The 18144-nt window shown below is 42.0% G+C and overlaps 1 protein-coding gene across 1 annotated transcript in view; it reads right to left on the bottom strand.

Annotated features, from left to right (window-relative positions):
• Nucleotides 1–18144, bottom strand: part of LRP6 (LDL receptor related protein 6) — a 127064-nt gene that overhangs the window by 86658 nt on the left and 22262 nt on the right. The gene's annotated exons all lie outside the window — the stretch shown is intronic.

Raw genomic sequence — 18144 nt, forward strand, 5'->3', positions numbered from 1 at the left:
AGAGAAGGGCAACAAGGCTGGGGAGGGGTCTGGAGCACAGCCCTGTGAGGAGAGGCTGAGGGAGCTGGGGATGTTTAGGCTGGAGAAGAGGAGGCTCAGGGGAGACCTCATTGCTCTCTACAACTACTGGAAGGGAGGCAGAACAAGAGGACACAGTCTCAAGCTGTGCCGGGGGGGTTTAGGCTCGAGGTGAGGAGAAAGTTCTTCACAGAAAGAGGGATTGGCCATTGGAATGGGCTGCCCAGGGAGGTGGTAGAGTCACCATTTCTGGAAGAGTTTAAAAAAAGACTGGATGCCATAGTTTAGTTGATTAGATGGTGTTGGATGGTAGGCTGGACTTGATGATCTCAAATGTCTCTTCCAACCTGATTAATTCTGTGATTCTGTGATCTAGTCAAAGAATCATAGAATGGTTTGGGTTAGACCTCCAAAGGTCATCCACTCCAACCCTTCTGCAGTCAGCAGGGACATTCTCCACTAGAGCAGGTTGCTCAGAGTCTTGGTCCAGCCTCACCTTGAATATCTCCAGGGTGGGGCCTCAACTCCCTCCCTGGGCAGCCAGTTGCAGTGTTCCACTGCACTCATGGTGCAGAGCTTGTTCCTCGCATCCAATCTAAATCTGCTCGGTCACCTCTCTCAACCTTCTGTCCACACTGCTTTTGCTGCAGCCCAGGCTGCCATTGGCCTTCTGTGCTGCAAGCACACACTGTGGGCTCGCGTCACAGTTATCCCACTGTATGTCATTGTCCAAGACTGAGTCACAAACTGCACAGAAGATACTCACAGATACATCAACCCCACTCTCACTCAAAGGAATGTGCTGCTATAATAATCCTTCATGCAGAGGCAGCTTACAGCAGGAACAGTTTCTATCCAAGACCTACTCACAACTTCATTATCTGTTTTCCTGGATTAAGCTGGGGCCTAATTAGTTCCCTGCAGCAGCTCACCACACCATGCAGTGGTACCTGTGCTAAAACATGAGAAGGCAGGATGGCACAGCCAGGAACAAGAGGAGGGATTAGCTGAAATCAGATGGAAAACTATCAGGGAGATGCCCCATTTTCCATCATCTGGGGAATGGCATCTTCAGTACCAGGAGATGTTTCTGGAATTTTTCCTTGGTGAGATTTTTTTTTTTTCTTTTTATCATTCCAAGTCAGTCTTTCATCAGAAAATATCCCCTTGTTATTCAGCTCCTCTCTCAGTACACTGCTACAAATGGATCATTTTTATGGTTTTGATTTTTGGCTCCTCTAAGAAATTCTAATGAACTGCAGTGCTCTACCAAACCAAACTGCCTCTTACTCTTCTTATCACATTTCCAGTGCTCTGCTAATTCTTTTCTCATAGTTCCCATCCTATTGCTTGGTATGTAAATCGGGATTACTTATACGCAACCATAATTCCTTAAGCTTTTTTTTTTAATTACTATTATTATTTTGATGATATGAATTCCTACTGTCATTTAGGAGTTCAGTACATTTGCAGTGCAGTTCCTGTCGTTGTGATTTGTTTACTGGTCTGTTGATATGGAAACCAACCTGATGCCCTCAAAAGGCAAGGCTTGCAGGCAGGCAATTCATTCATTTCAGCTTTTCTGCAATGGCTTTATTTGTCTTGACTAGTGGGGATTTTCCCTTCTATATTTTGATCATCCACTAGATTCACTAAACCACCCTCCTGTACGAAAGCAGCAAGCACCAACTGGTCTTTTCATGCCACAAAATTACCAAAAAATAAGGCCTTATTTTTAACCCATCAAAAGCTACATGAATGTTCACTACAGAATAAACAACAACAAAACAACAAAAACAAGCCAAACTGAAGGGAAAGAGGAGAGATTCCTCTATGGAGAGTAGAAGCAGACAGTGTAATTAACGCAGAATGAGACAGGCTGCATTACACTGGAGAATTGGTTCAAGCCCTACTTCTGGAAATACAAACCTAGAGGGGCTTGGCTTTCATCAAGAAGGAAAAATGTTTTCACAGAGCCTTCAGAAAGACCCAGTAAATGTGATCTGAATACCTGGCAAAGGCTTCACACTCAGATGAAACAAACATTCCTTCATTTCTTAGATTGAAAACACCATCAAGTAACTGACATGTCAGGGACTTCACTCAGTCTTTTTCCTATCTTAGGAATTAGGATTACTTTTACTTTACCATTCCTAATTTAAACAGCCCAATATCAAGTATTTAGGTTTGTCTTTTATGGAAAAAGTGGCTATGCTTTCTATAGTAACTCCTCCTCTAGAGTTTATGCACCTGGAACGCTGAAGTTAAAACTCAATTAAAAAAAACTTTAAATCCAAGTCATTAGCATCTCTCTCTACAAGTTTCTTTGGCAGGTCATTCACCTGCTCATCTAGTAAGAGCCAGCATTAAGCATGCACACTGCATACAAATAATTTCTGGCACAGAGATGCATCAAAACAGGGGAGAAACATCCCAAATCCTTCGCCAAACACAGGCCTCACCCACAAGACTTTTTCTAACAAGGCACAAAGAAAATGCCCACTAAATTATTACACCAAGGGGAGAAAACCAAACCATGCCTCCAATACAGCAATATCCACACAACTGTTCTGGAGTATTTTAAGAAAGTAATGAGATGGTGTTTTGCATTTAACTTGCAAAACCAGCTGTCACAGTAAACAAAACACTAACCACATATAAAGTAAATGATATGCTAAATACATGGAAAACAAGCAGAAGGAGAAACCTCAGAAACAAATAGACATCTTTTCTGTATCTAAAGACATTGTGAATTTACAGTCCAGTACTTTAAATCCTCACTGTTAGGTATCATAGAATGGCTCAGGTTGGAACAGACCTCTAGAGCTCATCTACTCCAACCTCCCCACCATGGGCAAGGACACCTCTCAACTAGACCCAGCTGATCAAGGCCTCATCTGACCTGGCCTTAAACACCCCCCCAGGGAGGAGGCAGCCACAGCGTCCCTGGGCAGCCTGTTCCAGAGTCTCATCACCCAGGTACTGAAGAACTTCTTCCTAAGCTCCAGTCTAACCATGCTCTGCCTCAGCTTCAAACCATTCCCCCCTTGTGCTCTTCCCTAGACACCCTCAGGAAAAGTCCCTCTGCAGCCTTCCTGTAGAATCCCTTCAGGTACTGGAAGGCAGCTCTAAGCTCACCCTGGAGCCTTCCCTTCTTCAGGCTGAACACCCCCAGCTCCCTCTGCGTGCCCTCACAGTAGGGTATGAGAGACCCTTCTAGTACACAGGTGCTTTATTTCAGAAAGCTGCAATTTTCCATTAAGAATAGAAAATGTCCACTTTAAACGTGCTCTAATCAGATGCAATATTTGTTGCTGTCTTTCCACTCACTACAGTTCATCTGTTAAAAATCTGTAGAGAAAAAGGCATTAAAAAAAAAAAAAGTTGGAAACACTGAACTTCAGCAGAGCAAAAGCCAACATGTACAGGTGGGGAAAATTTCTTCCTGAACCAGTGAGAGACATCAGCTTATTGAAACTGAGCAGCACAGAAGCAGCTCAGGCACTAATGTCATTTGAACAGGTTGCAAGAGGAGGGGAGGAGGGAATTTTCAGAAGTACCTCTTTTACTGCACTCCTTATACTTCAAGATTTCTAATTATTAATTCTCTACCCCTGCTCCTACAATATTCCTAGATACCCAAAAGCAGAGGGTTGGGGGTTTGGTGTAACATTATATCTCTGCTCCACTATTACTTAGCTTCATTTGAGAGTTTCTCAAGTTGATTGAATGGGGATCCAGCTGCCATCAACCCAAGCCCACCAAGCAACTGTGTATCACTCCCATGAATTCTGAGGCAGGACAGCATTAGTAGCCCTGTTTTTAAGAAGACAAAGCACTTCTACTACAAAATTGTGACTCTTCCAAGAGTCACAATTAAAATCTTAGGAATGGAAAAACTGAGGGTCAAAAGATAGCTCCATTAACTGTGACAGCACTGAGCAGGACTGCTGACAGCTTCAGATTTGTGTCCAAGCCATGCATCATTCCCAGTTTTCTCTGTGTATGATTTCTGTCCCATTAGTTCCTCTATGTTCTGGGGTTTCCTTGAAGCTTACATTTTGCAGGGAAATGCAGGAACATACTTATACAACTCGACCCCTCAAGGTTTTGCATCAGCCAGTACTCATAACAAAACATAAGTACACCCCAGATTATGTACGTTTACAATTTGGATATTTGTTCTTTTCCCCCAAGACGTGAGTTTCTGTACATCAGGGATGCACTCAGATCTCAAGTGCAACAATTTCTGAAAAATATCTGACAGGGTAACTTCAAAAAACAAAACAAAAAAATTGCATTTTGTTCTACACTGAATGTAGTGCTTTCACATCAGGTCAAATTTAGCCTGTCCATTCTGTGCTCTGCAAAAGAAAGCAACAATACTTTCTTTTGTTGTAAGTCACGAACAGTAATCCCTTCATGCTTGTTATCCAATTTTACCAAAGGCTTTTATCTGCTTTATTGACAATTACTGTTTAACTACTCTGCTGTGAGCTGAATTAAATTGTAATAAAACGGATCTCCAGTTCCGTAAACGACAGGGAGAAAAAAGTCTGGGATTACCACCGAGGGCAGAAATGTTTGGAAAAGAACTATGTGAAGGAATTCAAACAAGAGGAGCTGTTCTAACAACACACACAAGCGGTGACAACAGTAAGGCCTTTCTCCCCAAGAGTGTAAGAAACCGAGATGGTGAATCTATTCAGAAGACTCTTAACTCTTCAGAACCTTGCCCCTGCGGTTTTTTGTGGACTGCACTGTGAGCGGCCAGACTAAGTTAGTTTTGCACACTGCTAATAGGGAGGAGGCAGGGCACACAGACAGGCCAGGGAAGATTTGGATTCGATGGCACCTGACACTGACAGCTTGACAGAACCAGGCCAATTGCACAAAAGCAATAGCTAGACCAGAAGCAGATACTTTGTTGCTTGAGACTGGAAACTAATGCACATTTACCTCCACTTGACTAATTAAAAAGCCAAGAAAACAGGTACTGTAGCTTTTTCTTAAGCATGGGAAAAGAAAATGGACTTATCAAGGGCAGTAGGGCTTGCCCTAGCTGCTGAAAGCTTCTAACCAACTCCTTTCCTACATCAACAACAATGCCTATCTCTAAGTCACAATTTAGACATTTGGAGAAAAGTGGTGGGAGCCTTGAGATATTTTGTCCACTCGGAGTCTTAATTTTCTAATATCTTCAGCATCAGCTGAATGAGTTGACAGAATTCCTTGAGGAAAGGCTTTTCCAGGCCAGCAAGAATTTTTCTTTCAATAAGCCTTTTTCTGGAATAGGAACTTGAGCTGTTTTCAATACCATGCCCTGTACTCAGAGAAGCAAGAAGCTGAAATAATACATAAAATTACAGAGCTGTACATATTGGTGGCTTTATTAGCACCTCTTCAGCACAAAAATCTTGTCTGCTCAGAACCCTTCGGTGCTCCTCTATGGTGGACTGCAATGCCTAATAGAAGACTTTCTGACTGCTTTGGAAAGGAATGCTGTTGCAAACATGAGTTCTGTTAAAAGGAAAACCAACAACAAGTGAAAGGTTTCAATTTGCTTCGTAGATAAGCCAATTATTTTAATTTGAATACAAAGCAAATCGAAACCTTTCACTATTGGGTGTAAAAAGGAAAATAATGATTATTCTAAACAATCCCATTGGAGAGATATCTACCATAAGATTCAGTTCCCAAAACAATCTCTCTCTCTTCTTGCGACTACAAGTGATTTATTTATATTTTACTACTTTCTCTTCAAGACCTGTGAAAAAATTTTAAAGGCATAGCCTAAAACTACCACAACCAAGGAGCCTCCAGTGTGGGAATTTCTATGAAGCTCTAGTTTCTCACACTGGGATAGGAAAGTGAGATGCCCTTTCTGCTCAGCCTTTTACACCACATGAATACATTATCCAATAAACTCACATTAGAATCATAGAATGGGCTGGGTCAGAAGGGACCTCCAAAGCTCATCCAGTCCAACCCCCCTGCCATCAGCAGGGGCATCCTCAACTACATCAGGTTGCCCAGAGTCCTGTCAAGCCTCACCCTGAATATCTCCAGGGATGGGCCCCCAACCACTCCCTGGGCAACCTGTTAACATTAATGGTGGGTGCTTTATTTTAGGGGCCATTTTTTGTTGGAAGCTCATTTGTTAAACTGCAGTCATTTTTCAGATGAAGAAGATTCATTTTTGCCTCCTTGCTTTTTTACAGTCCATGGAAGCAATTGCACTCATCAAGTTTCACAAGCAAGCAATTATTTTTTCCGATGAGGGCAGGTGGCATTAATCACAAGGTTAAATTTTACAATACAGTTCCAAAGGGTTTTTTTTTCTTTTCAGAGGCAGAGTCACAAACCCAAACTGTGGTCAATGAAGCAGTTTTATCCAGGACTAAGCAAAGGCACTAACTTCTGCTCTTTAAGCAGGGACATCATCTCTTCCTCTGTAGGCAGCTCCTCCTAAAGAGATTGGAAAGCTTTGTCCAATAAGAGACTGATGATTTTTACAGTGCAAAGTTTAAGCGATCTAGAAAAGTTTGTTCTTTGCACTGAAAAAAATGACCCAGCCTCTTGCTTTAACAGAACTTTCATTTCCCTCTAGAAGAGACTGGGTCTGGCTTTTTTCAGGACAAGACTCAAGCACTCTAATATTGACTAATGGGCTGAAAAAAGACCAATTCAAGTTTCTCTGTGAACACTGGAATTAAGAAAACTTTGCTCTTCTAGAGAGAGGCACGTCATGGCTAGATTCCTTCAAGTCTAATGGAGGCAGAAGCACTGAAAAGTTCATCCAGCTGCTATAGCTCTTGGAGCAGGTTTATCCCATGTGAGTGCCCTGTTACAGACTTGCATGATGCCACTGGGCTCCTGCTGGGAGGTGAAGCTGGTGTCTGACTTCACTGAATCTGAGCAATACATTGCAAAGATCACATTAAGATTTATTTTCAGTCTCAGGCTCAGTTACTGTATTCACCCATGTATCTTATCCATTAGCTACAAGTGATGCTTGTCCCTATTTTCAGGCTACTGGCAGCTCCTAGAGTCATAATTTTTTGTCTGCTAGCTTAGCATAACCCAAGCTCATACACTTAGTACAAAGAGCTGTGAACACCGCTCTTCTCAGCTACACAAACCTCAGATGCACAAACCTGTAACCTCAGAGGAGCTCATTAAGAGTACAGCAAAATCCTGCAGCAACCTTTTTCCTTAGCACTTGTACATGTGACCCAAGGTCAAGAGTAGAACTAACCACCTATCACCAACTCACCCACCCTCCTAACACTTTTTGGCCTTTAATTGCATTGGCAGAGGTAACAAGAAACACCAAACATCTATCGCATGAAACACGCAGAGCTGTTGGTAAAACTGATACAGAGAAACATGAGGTCTTCAGCTGATTGCTCATTTGGTTAAACCCTCCATGCTGTGTCAGGGCTGCTTTTGAGCTATGTGTATTTAAGCCAAAATTATCAGAGAAAATAGGTATTAGTTTGCAGAACAACCTGTCACTAATTATGCTGTCCCACCAAAATGCTATCCAATCCCCATGCCATTAAGCAGCTCATACATCTGGTTAACAGCTGTCTTGATGAGATCGGAGTGCTTCATGAGCCTCAACTTTTGTTTTACTGGCAGTGTAACGCTGCTACTTCTTTTCTATCCTCCCCAATCCTACCTGCAGATGCAAGAATATCTACCAAATGCTAACAAGTGTCTGCTAAGCAACAATGTCTATTTACTTTTTTTAAATCCGCTCCCAGGACTGTCACAAAGTAAGCTATTCACTGTTCAGATAGAAGATGACCAAATCACAGGATGAATTAAAAGGCTACTGGCTGCAATTTAATGGCAATGCTTTTGACAAGAAAAATGCTTCTGCATTTCCAAGCACAGACCATGAAAATCTGACCTTTAATACAGGTTACACAGACCTTAAAATTTGTAATCACTTTAGAGAACAAAAGCCAGTGAGAAAAACGTAGAAAACTGATAGATAGCTTAGGAACTCTTAAAAAGAAAAATACATAATTGCCTTTGAAAACAATTAATGGGTAATTAGCATTCCTATATGATAACCAGAATTTGCAGCCAAGTATATACAAGTTAACCACCACAGGAAGCTAAAAGTTCTGACAAAGGGAAGAAACCACAATCTCTCCTCAGCTGCTCTGCTCCTGTACCAGAGCTGGAAGCTCAAGGCTCCAACCATGCAAACCAGGGTGACAGCCTGATGAAAAGCTGTCAAAACAAATGTTCCCACAAAACATTTCCATTTTGATGAAACAGCATTTCTTTTTCACCAAAAAAAAAAAAATGTATATATAAACTGCCAGATAACTCCCCACCAACTTTAACTCACTGCAAATCCTTTAATGAATGTATTAGCTCTTATTTCACCATTTAATGCAGTTTCTATAATTCATCTCCCCTAATTAAGAAGGCAGGTCAGCACCTCTTTCTTTGTAAACAGTTCAGCAACACATTAGCACCAGGTTTGTTGCATTTGGGGATGTAGCAATGAACTGAGTGCTTTTATCACAAGCATTCCTTGAGTCTGTCTCAGCACCCCCCCCGAAGTGTTCCCCAAAGTATTTATACTTACACTAGGTTTAGAAACACATTTTTCCTTCTCCTCTTCTAATTAATTTAAATTGTTTGACAAGCAGTGCTGTTATAATGAATGTGCAACAGCACAGCTGCTGCCTGAGAGGTTTTAAAACAATCACAAAAGGCTGACAGCCTTGGTCCAGGCCTACACCATTCAGGCAAACAGAATTTTAGTTTCTCTTCCAGCAAGCATCTGCAGGAGCGGGAAGAGGCAAAAAGAAAAGCAGAAAACTGTGCTGTGCTCACAAACCGGCTAAATAACACCAAATGTCTTGGGGAAGAAGTTATGGCAGGAACAGTGATTTGCCCACAACTTCTCATCAAACCAAACAAAACCCATAAATCACAACACACTACACAAAGAAGACTCAGACACAAAATTCTCAGTCATCCATCCCTTGAAAAATGTTGCAGGTAAGCAGTGCATTTGCTCAGTGATACTCCAATCATCCCTCCCAACTAGAGTCATAAGGCAACTGCCCCACCACCAAATCTCGTCCTTTTAGATCCTTTACACCACTGAACGTGTGCTGCTTTTACAAAGTTATATGCTTTATTGCTATTTCAAGGCACAAAGTCTTCTGACTAAATCTGCACACAAGCATTCCTTAGCTGCAGAAGTAAGCTCTGCAAGATTTGACAAGAAATCTATGCTGACATTTGAAGAATGACCATGCTGTGGATGCCTGTTAATTTATCATGGGCTGTTCTTCTTCTAAGCACAGGAGTTAAGCTTCCTCTGTACCAGGAGTAAGTACCCACAGAAATTTTCCCCTTGAGAGACTGCATATTTATCTATGCAAGTGGTTTGACAGCTTTCAACTTTAGAAATTAAACAGTCTCTGACTCCTCACTAAGATACCTGGCTGCTGAATACAGGCTATGTTTAGACCTTCACTCACAGCTCATGCCCTGACAGATAATCATAGAACAGCTTAGGTTGGAAGGGACCTTAGAGATTATCAATTAAACACTCCTTTAAATACCTGCCTGTTCTAGGCTTTGGCTAGTGTTGTGATTTTTAAACTATCATCTCTATGCTTAAAGAGGACAAGAAACAATTCCCATAGAAATAAGCCACACATACCCCACAACAGCTAACTTTATGTTCTGCAGAGTAAGTTGTTTTACCACAGGGCTCTCACAACATGCCCAGCTCTGTAACACAGCACAGGCAAATGACTGGCAGCACTGCCATACCACCACACAGCTTGTGCAACCTGCTGCTGCTTGCTCAACTGGAGCTTTCTTAGCACTACCAGGTGACAAGACCAAAATACCAGCTGCTCGGCTGCAGTAGTTTTTGCCATCTCAAAAACACAGAACACACAAGACCCAGATCCTTCAAGTCACCATCAAACCACACTAGTTTCAATCTGAGCCTGGGGACATCAGCATTTTGAACAGGCTCCCTACAGGCTATGCAGACCAGATCAGGTCATTTCATATTGCCCAGGGAGGTAGCTGAGGCCCCATCCCTGGAGATATTCAAGGTCAGGCTCAACAAGGCTCTGAGCAACCTGCTCTAGTCGAGGATGCCTCTGCTGACTGCAGGGGGGTTGGACTAGGTGACCTTTGGAAGTCCCTTCCAACCCAAACCATTCTATGATTCTCTATGTGAAGCTGTTCAACCAGCTCAACACAACTAGGAAGAACCAGTTGAGCAGTTCTGTCCCATAGGTGTGCACACAACCTCCACCCACCAAATGACTAACCAAGTGTGCAAGACAACAGATGTCTTCAAGAAGATTTCGGTTCCAACCTAGCAGCTACCATTTCCATTCACACAATCATTCAAAAAACCCACGTGCTTAACTGTTTGTATGCAAAAAGCAGGGTTTTTTATTTGTTTATTTTAAAAGGCCTCCACAGAAGTCTCATCTATTAACAAATATCCCAGTAGAGGACATTCACCCCACTCACAGTCACTTAGAAGTTGACACAGACTGGCAAAGACAATTTTATGACTGGATTTACAACACAGTGTTACCATTAAAATGCCAGCTCAAGTGAAGGGGATTTTTGCTTCTGGCAGCAACAGGAGTCTGACTGCAGGATCATTCAGATTACTTTTGCTGACACGCTTTGCCCACTCTTGTGCTTCTAAAGAGAAACAAAAGAACTGCTTCTCTAAACAAATTCATCCAGTGCACTCTGAAACATGTCAGGAGTGACACAGACACAACACTACAATGCAGATTAAAGGCTGAAAAAGCAGAGGAGCTCTTAAAAAAGTGATTGGCAAAACAAAAATAGTTTGCTTCCTTTTATATGTGAATCCAGCCCTGTTTCTGACAAGAAGAATAGCAGTAAAACATTTCAGTTGCAAAGAAGTAGTAGGAAGGAGAAAAGCAGAGCCTGCTGTTCATGTGTGTTTGTGGAAGATACTGTATCAAGCCACACTGCCGTCACTAGGAGTCATTTTTAAGCTAGAGCATCCTATCTTTCTGCTTCCAATAGCCAACACAGTGCTAGACACAAACTTCCAATTCAGTCAAACCTGCACAAAAGAGACAAAGACTAAAATAAAACTGAATTCTGAAATAACCCAGTAATCTCTTCCACTACTGAACTGCAGTCACCTTTGCTGAAGGGCAACCCTATGCCAAAACCTGAATGCTGCTGCTGTCTCTGAACTCACCTGCTGACTACAGAGAATGTTGGGGTTTGAGAACATCAAGCACCTCGAGTCCTAGAGAGGGTAACAAATCTATGCATGAAAAAAGGTCTTGGATAAATAAGACTAAGACATTTACGCTCTTGAATAAAACTGGACACGGCCATTCGTGTCAGCAGTTCCTACTGCTGAGACACTGAATAAAGTATTGTAATTGAATTAACTATACAACAAGGCATTGTGAATTACATAACTCAGCCTACACATGTTCAGGAGAAGATGGAACCAGACCATAAATTACTATTTCATTAACTCACATGATTTCTTGTCATGCACAGAATCACAACTACCTCAGAAAAGTCTTGTCTTCACTTACACTAAACAGGGTAATTCTAGGTGAAACAAAATGATTTAGGGTCAGAAGGCTTCTCCTGTACCTAGTTTGTCCAAAACTTGTCGACTCCCAGCAACTGTTCATATTGCTTTACAATTTTGGAGCATTCTATTATTCCTATTTTGTAAAGATTGACAACTCTACAGCTAGCCACACAAAGAAAACACCAAGCTAGCTCTGTGAAGATTAATATAGAGCTCTCAACAGTATGCAGAGAATAGAGGCCAGAACTTCGTGACTTCGTAACTCCAGAGGACAGGCTGAAAGGAAGAAACAAGTCATGTAACATCTTCAAAGCTACTCAAAAAAGGCTTACTGTTCCCATAGATTTTTCCTACTGTTTCTACCAAAAAAAAATAAAAAAAAAAGAGGAGCCAGAACTTTTCCATCAGAAAAGCACTCACTGAACATGTTTGACAAGCTGTGTCTCAATGTTCATGTGAACTTCTTGACTTCTTGTGTCTTAATGTTATTGTGGCCTTTCAGTAATTAAAGAGCCCCGTAAGGGGCCAGTAAGAAAGTTGAGAACAACATTTTTAGCAGAGTCTGTTGTGACAGGACAAGGGGTGATGGTTTTAATCTAAAAGAGGGGAGATTCAGCCTAGGTACAAGAATTTTTTTTTTTACACTGAGGGTGGTGAGAAGTAGCATAGGTTGCCCAGACAGGTGGTAGGGAACCATTACAGGACAGCTTAGACAGGGCTCTCACCAACCTGATCTAATTGAAGATGTCCCTCTTTACTGCAGGGTGGTTGGAGTAGATGACATTGAAAGGTGCCTTCCAACCCAGACCATTCTATGTGAGGATGATTAGGGCACTTGAGCATCTCCCCTATGAAGAGAGACTGAGATCCCTGGGCCTATTTAGTCTGGAGAAGAGAAGATTGAGAAGGAATCTCATCAATATCTACAAATATCTGAGGGGTGGGTGTCAAGTAGAGGGGGCCAGGCTCTTTTTTGTTTTTCACAATGATAAGGAACAATGGGTTCAAACTTGAACATAGAAGATTTCACCTCAACATGAGGAGAAACTTCTTTACAGTGAGTGACAGAGCACTGGAACAGGCTGCCCAGGGGGGTTGTGGAGTCTCCTTCTCTGGAGACTTTCCAAACCCACCTGGATGCATTCCTGTGGAGACTACCCTAAGTCATCCTGCTCTGGCAGGGGGGTTGGGCCCAATAATCTCTTGAGGTCCCTTCCAACCTCTGATATACTGTGAGACTGTGAACTTCTTGACCATGGTCACACCAAAGGAAACTTTAGAAGCAACAGAGAATGGTGAAAATGGCAAGTTTCAAGAACAGTTTATTTGCCAAGAAGATGTACAGGTAAGAGAAAAAGGTTAAATTCTTTTCACTAAAAATATCAAAAAAGCTCAGTCATAGGAGTAATCTGATACTTGTTCTCAGTACTTAGCTTGTACATTTTCCAAATGCTCAGCAGAACTCCATCTTATTAATTTCCATAAAACAGAACAGTCATCCATCACAGTGCTTTAAATGTGATTTTGAGCTTTCCTTACTTAATAGAAAAAATACACAGATTAGGCTTACTTATACCCCTTATGATCTCAATGGGGAAAAAATTGCAGTTAATATTCAGCAATTCCTGAACACAAGTTTTATACCAACACCTAGGTCCTGACATAAGAAAACAAACATTCAAGTCTGGACACTGGAATGCCACAAACTCTGTGCAAAACCACAGTTCTCTACATACCCAGCAGATTCTATATTGCTATAGCAGAATAACTGCTCATGCTGTGATTTGATCTATCTCAGCTTCGTGCTCTACCACAACAGGCCAGGCCGAAAAATGAGGCAGTTCATAAAACAGATTCTAAGAACTACCTTTAAAATCTGGGGGGACCTTGGAGTTGCCTTCCAGTACCTGAAGGGATCCTACATGGAGACTGCAGAGGGACGTTTCATGAAGGTGTCTAGAGACAGGACAAGGGGCAATGGTTTGAAACTGAGGCAGAGCGGGGTTAAACTGGAGATGAGGAAGAAGTTCTTCAGTACAAGGGGTGGTGAGACTCTGGAACAGGCTGCCTCCTCCCTGGGGCTGTTGAAGGCCAGGTTGGATGAGGCCTTGAACAGCTGAGTGTAATTGAGAGGTATCCCTGCTCATGGTGGGGAGGTTGGAGGAGATGAGCTTTGAGGTCCCATCCAACCTGAGCCATTCTAGAATTCGATGATCTCTTGGAAAACAGAACCTCAGAAAGGAAACTGCTTAAAAGCCACAGCAATAGAGAATATGCCTGGATGTTGTCTTTTAGAAAGCTGAATGTAAAGAATACTTTGAAAGCTGAAACTCAGAAAAATGGAAGGTGTACATAGTGGGGGCAAATGGTGGGGATGGGGAGGAAGAGAGTGAAAAGAAAGACAAAGTTAAAGAATCTTAATAATACTTGATAAAAAAAAATCCATAATCTTGATGATCACATCAACTGGACTAGTAAAATACTTTAAGTCTCATCTTCCTCCACTTCCAAATGCAAATACTTGCTTCTATTCTTTTTAATGCAGAAACTTCACTAAGTACAACTATTTTCAGAATGCTACTGACTGTTCCATTAATACACTTTTGTTTTTTTTTTTACACCCCCCTCCCCCCCCTTAGTCACTTGATAAACTTCCTTTACAGCTAACTGACTCTGCAGAATCTTTCACTGGCACAAAAACAATTTTTTCTTACTTAGCAGGCAATTGTGAATTCAGGAATGATCATTCCCAAACAAACTCCGTCTTGCACATTAACAATAGAAGAATCTATGCCAAATTATTCATGACCAGAAGCCAAAGATTAGACATCTTAATCCATAATATGACAAGAAGCACAGGAGCCAAGGTTTAAGTACAAAGTAACTATCATAGATGATCTTCCACTTGATTTCAGGAATGTTCTCTTCAAGCCTATTTTATTTTTTGAGGGTCACTTTCTTCCCTTTTCTCTGGTTTTAAACTCAGTATTTCTGCCAGTCTATAAAATAGCTGTTTATGCAGCTTTCCCTCCACATGAAAAATTTTACTTCTCATTTTCAGAAAGTTGCTTTTAGAGTATCTGAAGAAGTTTCTCTCTCCTCCATTGTTTCATCCTCACAAAGATAATGATAGCTATGCCAGTCTCAACTCCAGGAGCACAAACAGGTAAGTAAATATTCAGCCTGTATCCTGCAAAATAGACAGTTTTAATTTGCAATGAGCAGTGCTGTAAGGATCAACAGAGCAGTCACAAGTAACATAAGATTCTGCCCCTTGACTCTGCTCTGCTGAAACCCCACCTTCAATACTGTGTCCAGTTCTGGTGTCCCCAGCACGAGAAGGACACAAAGCTGTTGAACAGAGTTCAGAGGAAGGCCACAAAGATGATCTAGGGGCTGCAGCACCTCTGCTACGAGGATAGGCTGAGGAAGCTGGTCTTGTTCAGCCTGGAGAAGACTCCAGGAGGAACCTCAGATCTGTCTTGCAATACCTGAAGGGACCCTTCAGGAAGGCTACAGAGGGACTTTTTGTAATGGTGTCTAGAGACAGGACAAGGGGGAATGGTTTGAAGCTGAAGGGAGCAGGGTTAGACTGGATCTGAGGAAGAAGTTCTTCAGCAGGAGGGTGGTGAGACTCTGGAATAGGTTGCCCAGGGAGGCTGAGGCTGCCTCCTCCCTGGGGTTGTTGAAAGCCAGGCTGGATGAGGTCTTGAGCAGCTGAGTCTAGTTGAGAGGTGAGGAGGTTGGAGGAGATGATCTCTGAGGTTCCTTCCAACCTAAGCCATTCTATGACTCTATGACATGCATTGAGGGTCACCAGATAAATCTAAAGGCTTTAAACCTCTGAAAGACCAACAGCCACGCCAAGTTTTTCTGTAACTCCATTCTGTAATAGAAATGAGGCATTTGCAGATTGTTTGGCATATGTGCTGTTAACAGCTTGCACTGGTGAACCCAACTGTCAGATACAATATGCCTACACAAGCCAACAGCCACATGAGCAGCCAAAGTAATCCACCATCTTTACAAAGCTACTTCTCTTCAATCAAAGCTTTGGCTACGGCTATCTGTTTCTAGGTGTCACATTCTCTAAAGGAGCTTTTAATACGTCATTTATAAGGAGGATGAAGGGACTACACAAGAAGCCTTGGGAGATTTTAAAAAACATGCAGGTCAGGGGTGAGGGTGTGTGGAAAGAGTCCCAAACTACACAAATCCAAAGTATGTCTCATGCTTTGTGTTTTGGAGAATCACAGAAGACAACTAATACTTTCACAGCCACACATGAAAAATTCAGCTCAGAAGATCTCAAGTTTAGATTACTAGCAGTTGTTTGCAGAGGGCCAGGCCTCAAAAGGAGAATAGTGACAAAGAACTTAAATAGGAACCAGAGCTCAAAAATCTTAAATCTTCCCTTTCTGTTGCATGGGTGGCCCTTTGGCTCTCACTGAAGCAAATGACAAGACTTCTGTCTCTGGATCTGTACTGCCCCCAGATGACCAGAAAGAATTTCAAACTCAAAAATCACCAAGCCTTTCTCCAGATCATTGCTTGCCTCCCATTACAGCTATATCCTGCTGGATATGTATAAGATGATGCATAGAAATCCTTTGTATTTTGGTTTGGATTTTCCTTTTTTTTAGCCTTTATTAGCTAATTCTATGTGTGAGAGAGCGGTTGATAGCACCCATTTTATATGAAGGGGGATAGAGAGACAACAAAATATGCAACAATAGGGAATCTGGGAGCAAAGAGACTCACAGAGTTACAGAGTATCAACAAGACTGCCCTTAAGGATGCTTACTGGAGTGGGTAAAATGCTCTGGTTACAGAAGCTCCTGAGATGTGTCACAGGTTTTCATGAAGCTAAAATAAATACATTAAGGTAGTTTTCTGGGTCATTTCTGCCTTGAAAGAGAAGAACATTTTTCTGTAAGGAGACAATTCTTCCCTAGTTAAGTAACTCATCTCTGTCAAACCTCAAGAACACTTTGTGCTTTCATAGTATCCATCTCTTTACATCCAGATTCGGTTTGTAGCTATAAAACATTGATCAGGACTATGGAATTTATTTAATGCTAAAGCTTTTAGTGGTTATGAGCAGTGATCAGACCTTTGCTGAAACAAATCTCTGGTTTAGCTATTGACTGTTTGGCCAAGCCTTTCTGTGCCTGACAGCTTGACAATGAATGTTGGCTTGAGCACCACATCCAGCAACCTTTCTCAGACAAGTGACTTTTTTTTTTTTTTTTAATGTCCATCTAGAAGCCAACAGAAATTCTTAGTCAGAACTTCCAATCATCACTTTCGGCCACAATAAGCACATTATAAAATTATGTTAAAAACAGCATGGGCTACAAGAACAATGAAGGGATTGGAACATCTGTCTTATGAGGAAAGGCTGAGAGACCTGGGGCTGTTTAGTCTGGAGAAGAGAAGACTGAGAAGGGACCTTACTCTGAAGAAGGGGCCAGTCTCTTTTCAGTGGTGCCTTATGACAGGACAAGGGGCAACCGATGCAAACTGGAACACAGGGAGTTTCACCTCAATATGAGGAAAAAATTCTTTACTGTGAGGGTGCTGGAGCCCTGGAGCAGACTGCCCAGAGAGCTTGTAGAGTCTCCTTCTCTGGAGACATTCAAGTCTTGTCTGGATGTGTTCCTGTGTGACCTGCCTTAGGTGATCCTGCTCTGCCAGGGGGGCTGGACTTGATGATCTCCAGAGGTGCCTTCCAACCCTTAATATTCTGAGATTCTATATCAGGCTATCAAACTAAACCAACAAATTATTTAATCAGGAAAGTGTAGTAAAGTCAATGCATAGTGTGTACTTCATGCAATTACCACAACATGTGTGAATCACATGATCAGGTGAAGCACCAGAAAAAATAAACCAGTCAGCTCTGTATTGCTACCAACTGCTCAAGGTCCATCACATTTCACAGAATCACAGAATATTAGGAGTTGGAAGGAACTTCCAGAGATCATCCAGTCCAAGTCCCCTGGCAGAGCAGGATCTCCCAGAGCAGGTCACACAGGAATACATCCAGATGGGTTTTGAATGTCTCCAGAGAAGGAGACTCCACAACCTCTCTGGGGAGCCTGCTCCAGGGCTGTCACCCTTACCATAAAGGCCTCCTGGTGCTGAGGTGGAACCTCCTTTGTTCTAGCTTGTACCCATTGTTTCAAGTGTTCACAGTAAGAAATAGGCCAGCTTTGTTTCACACAGTTGAAGACATTCTGCCAAAATTTTCTTACAGCTGGATACCTATCAGAGCCCATTATGTTACAAACCACTTGTACCTCTTGAGTAATTCCCTCCCCCTAATTTTCACCTGGGACTAACCAAGCCTGCACCTAAATCTAAATATGTACTTCACAGAAAGATTTTGTTGTTAAATGTACACAAGAAAAATGCATGCTGAAAACAAAAAACAAATATCAGCCTACTCAGAACCTTGCCAGGGTTTAACCTAGAGGTTAGATAAGGATATAAGATAGTTTTATTCTGCAACA

This window comes from Indicator indicator, chromosome 3, assembly GCF_027791375.1.
Source record: "Indicator indicator isolate 239-I01 chromosome 3, UM_Iind_1.1, whole genome shotgun sequence".
Classification (NCBI taxonomy): domain Eukaryota; kingdom Metazoa; phylum Chordata; class Aves; order Piciformes; family Indicatoridae; genus Indicator; species Indicator indicator.